At 40.8% G+C, this 4818-nt stretch overlaps 1 protein-coding gene across 7 annotated transcripts in view; it reads left to right on the top strand.

Moving 5' to 3' along the window:
• The first annotated feature begins 1531 nt into the window (after nt 1-1531).
• The window catches only part of NTNG1 (netrin G1), a 266339-nt gene continuing 263052 nt past the window's right edge, over nt 1532-4818 (top strand). Inside the window, exon 1 of one of the 7 annotated variants that reach the window (XM_018562731.1) lies at nt 1532-2409. The gene's annotated coding sequence lies outside the window, so the exon portion shown is untranslated. The remainder of the gene's footprint in view (nt 2410-4818) is intronic. The other 6 variants (XM_018562732.1, XM_018562733.1, XM_018562734.1 and 3 more) reach the window with 6 other exon arrangements.

Here is a 4818-nt window from a genome sequence, read left to right as displayed (position 1 = left end):
CATTGAGAGTTCCCCTAGTTATACAGTTTATACAGTAGGAAAAGCTGGCTGCAGATGGCTTGATGCTGCATAAGTTCCTGGAAACAAACACAGATTTTCCTGTGTTTGATTTATGCTTGATAAAATAGTTAAGTATCGCTGCTTACTTTAAAGCAGGAGCACAGCTTGCACAACATACTCCAAGAACCTACATACTCTGTCAACAAAACTGGACGGTTTTGTACAATAAATTTGCTGAAACTCCGGGTCTCTCCATCTATCATCCTGAGCCTGGAAAAATCTATTATCATTGATTGATAGCATGGATGAAAAATAATGTTCTTCTTTTCGACTCGCTCCAACCTTACAATGGTTTGAAAGTGCTTAAAATTTACATATTATAATTAATTGCACTCTGTACCTATGTATATATGGATAGATAGATAGATAGATAGATAGATAGATAGATAGATAGATAGATAGACAATGGATGGATGGATGATTGAATGGATGGGTTGGTGGATAGATAGATAGATAGATAGATAGATAGATAGATAGATAGATAGATAGATAGATAGATAGATGGGTGATGGATGGATAGATGAATGATAGACAATGGTTGGATGGATGGGTGGATAGATGGGGGATGGATGGATGGGTTGGTGGATAGATAGATGATAGATAGATAGATAGATAGATAGATAGATAGATAGATAGATAGATAGATAGGTGTATGGATGGATGATGGGTGGATGTATAGTTAGGTTGATGGATGGATGAATGATAGATTGAAGGGTGGATGGTTAGATGGATGAATTGGCGATTGGTGGGTTGGTGGGTATATGAATAGATAGATAGATAGATAGATAGATAGATAGATAGATAGATAGATAGATAGATAGATAGATAGATAGATAAATGGGTGTATGGATGGATGGATACTGTGCATATATACTGTATATACACACACATTTCATGTTTTTTTTAAATCTTTCTCACATGTTTTTAACCCATTTTAGTTGAAGTGAACACTATTGTGAGATTGTGAATGTAGTAGGCATCTTCACTTTATGGACCAATACAATTTTGCAGTCACACACAAACAATGTAAAAAAGTATATGTCATCCATACAGTAATACTCAGATCCACAAGCGAATCATTTATTTAGCGTATATCATAAAAATAAACACAAAGTTACGTTCATATTTGCTTTGCGTGTCAAGTTTATAAATTCAGTATAAAAAAGATCTGAATATAAAAAGTCTTGCATACAACTGCATGCAATGACACTGGGATACGTATTAACACTTCATGCACAAGTCCGCCGATAATGCCGCTGTCATATGTGTCTGCAGCAAACGAAGGGTTAATCTGTTAGTTGGCAAGCGCCCAATTTGTAAAGCTGGATTTTGCTGCAGATTTTTTTGCTAATGAAGTGAGAACTATTCCTTTCAAAAGCAAAATACCTTCTGTAACAGCTGGGATTCTACCCCTGGGAGAACCGCAGAGCTTGCAATCAATAATGCAGAGCTTGTCAAGGATAATCAGCTAAGGTCTTTAGGACCGCTCAGGAATCCTGGAGTAGAGCTAGTATAAGGTTTGCAATCTCTTGTTTGCTGGCATTTGGAAATCTTCTCTCCAAACAGCAAGACATCTCTCTCCTCCTCCTTGTGTGTGCCAGCAGCACCCCCAACTCTGTCCGGCTCCCCGCCTGCTGCTGTGTGGTCAGGATAAGCCTCTCCCCACCCCACCCAGAGAAGAGAGGTCTCTGGCTCGTCCTATTCCAGCATGTATCCCCTCTCTGACACCTCAGAGCTATGTGTTTTGCAGTAACTTGGAGGGACAGACTGGTCACTACAAGGACAGCAAGGTCCCCACCCATCATGCAATGGTAATTGGGAGTGATTGATGCTGCCTCTCAATCCCTCTCAACAAATCTCCATTCTAAATACAATGAGAGCAGTAGCTGCTGTGCATTTCAGCACTCTGGACCAACAACATCTCCCCACGCTGCACATCTGGAGGCCGAGAGTGGAGGGAGCTGTCGGAACATCTGGAGCTCACAGCCAGGAAATCAACTCTTGATTTTTCTTCCCTCCTCTTTTTGGTATTGTTTGGTTCATTTCTGTCTTTCTTTTCAGGATCTAAAAGGATAAGATTCACTTTATTGCCCAGAAAGTCCTGCCACAGACATAGCATCCAAAGGGGGGGGACCCTGCTGGTTTTTGGCATGTATAATAGCGGCTGATGCTCTGCTGAACTCTTTGGATACAGGTGCAGCCAAGGAAGGAAAGGGAAGGGGGGGGTTCATTCTCCTAAAAAGAGAATCTGGATAAAATACTTCTGTTTGCTAATGAGCACCGATAAAAGGATTATAACTCCTGAGACAGGGACTTCCCTCTAATTAGGACACAGAAAGACTTCTTTCAGTAAGTACATACTTTTTTCCTGAATGTCTTTTGCTCATTTGCATTTCTTTTATTGCTGAAATGTTCCAGGCACAAGCTGCAAGCAGGAGATTCAGGTGAACTCCCTTAGGGGGATAAGCAGGGGATGGGGGAGAGAAGATTCTTTCTTAATTGTTCCTTATTTTTTTGTCAAGATGAGCTTTGAGGATGTCACTCTTTGAGCAGGTTTCTGTATCTTTGCTCTGTGTCTTGCTGCTCTGTGCCAGCTCCAGCCTTTGAAAGAAATTCCTTCTGATCTGTGTTATCAACATGAGATGTGTAGGTGAACACAGCGCAATTGCTCTTTATCTTCCATATAGATAGCGTGCATGCAACCAGCTCTAAAGAGACGGAGCTATGTGAATAGAGAGTTGAATCTGCATGCAGCCCTATACTATGCATATTAGAAATCTAATTTGGGCAATATAATCTGCATAAAGTCATAGAAGGTTTCTGTCAATTTATTAATGTATGCATCGGTGCCGTTACTACAAATGAAGACGGCACACAACGGCGTTTAAAGGGAACCTGTGCTAAGAGGAACCTGGAGGCTGCCATTGCATAGGTACATAGTTGATAAGGTTGAAAAAAAGATACAAGTCGATCTAGTTCAACAGTGCATGTGATCTTGACTCTCTAACAATCCCCATATAACATGCTCCCTTGCGCGTCTTCTCTTTTTCAAAATGCCAATCGCCTGGCTGCCCTGCTGATATGACGTCTCCTTTTTTAAGTCGCCGACCTGGAAGCTGCATTCAGATCAGGCGCTCCAACCTTGGTCTCACTTCATTCACTGCATGCTTGTTCCAGGTCAGGTTGAAGTCAGAGGGTCAGCATTAGAACCAGACATATAGCATTTTTTATAAGGAGTTCAGCAGCCTCCAGGTTTCTTTCATCACAGGTGCCCTTTAATGACCCAGGAGCTGCTTCTGTACAATGTACAGGCTGGGGTATAGGTGGCTTACTGTACTTGGGAGAGCAGTACTTACAGTTTGGGTAAATGACTCCTTTATCCACCTCCTTAGGAGTCAATGGATGAAGTCTGAAGTCATGAAAGAAAAGATGACATGTCATAAAATCACAATCCATGAGAAATCAAAACGTCTTTAATTCCTAACTTGAAGCTGGTGCCGTTCTTGCAGCCATCTCGGAGCGCTGCTGATGCTCCAGTTTTTGCGAGGCTCTGTTGTACGAGTGGCTGTCTGTAAAGAGCACTCCGACCATTAACATCTCAGCATCCACACAACATTAGCAGGCAAATTGCTCCCTAAAGGAAAGCGGCGGGGACATCGGGCGCCACCTAGTGGACAAGCCTGGTAGAGCGGCGCTGCTGCCAACTGGTTGCATGAGCAGACGAAGCAGCACGATCCTGAAAGGTGGCCAGGAGACATCAAGTGCTCCGAGCTGTTTAAATTGTGTTATTTAACTTGCTTAGACTTTACACATCGCCACAGCAGAAAAAAGAAAGAGAAGAAAGCATTTCTCCACTGTAGAGCAGGGAAGAAATTCACAGAGAGCGTGATCTTTCTTAATGTAAAGCATTTGTTTCTATTATTACCATTGCATGTAATTGGGTATTCTTTGCAAAGTGACTGTTAAGCTAAGGGGAAATACTCTTGCCAAGTGGGAATTCACTTTGCAAAGTGAACACGCTCTACTCCTTTGGTAAATCAACCCAATTGTGTGCACTATATTAGTGTGTTTATTCCATACAGTGCACACTACACAGGACAGAGATATCTAAGTGCCAAGCAAAATATGCATCTGCATCGTCCATAAGAATATCAACAAGAATATCAACGGTTTAATGATGACACATGATGCCGTGTGTAGGGAGCAATTCGAGTAGAACCCCAAAAAAAACCCAATAGCAAGGGAGACTCCTTTTACCAAAGGAGTCGTTTTTTACCCTAGCTCCTACCTGATCTAGTTTAGTGAAAATTCCTAAGCTTAAATTCCATTAGCTGACTGGGTATTTCAGGTGAGCACATACTAGAGTTGAAATTATTCCATGTATGGTTTTAGCAGGTGTCTGATCAGAAAAAGAATAACGCAATGTACAGAATGGCATGCCAAGGGAAAATTAAAATTATATTTGTTGTTAGGTACATCTTAAGAAAACTTTTGTGACAGTCCAGTCTAGATATATAGATTGGAAGCTCTCATGGACAGGGTCCTCCTAACCATCTTGTCTTGAATTGTATTGTAATTGTAATGTCTTCCTTATATTGTAAAGCACTGCACAAAGTGTTGACGCTATATAAATCGTGCACAATTATATATATATATTTTTTTTTTCTTCTCGTCTGTGTTGTCATAAAAGTTTACAGAGAGAGAGGAAAAATAGATATACATATAGGGTATATATTTATATATATATATATATATATA

The sequence above is a fragment of the Nanorana parkeri genome, unplaced genomic scaffold (genome assembly GCF_000935625.1).
Source record: "Nanorana parkeri isolate BGI_ZX_2015 unplaced genomic scaffold, ASM93562v1 scaffold595, whole genome shotgun sequence".
Classification (NCBI taxonomy): Eukaryota; Metazoa; Chordata; class Amphibia; order Anura; family Dicroglossidae; genus Nanorana; species Nanorana parkeri.
Note: the sequence above shows the minus strand (reverse complement) of the source record. Positions and strands in the feature narration are given on the sequence as shown.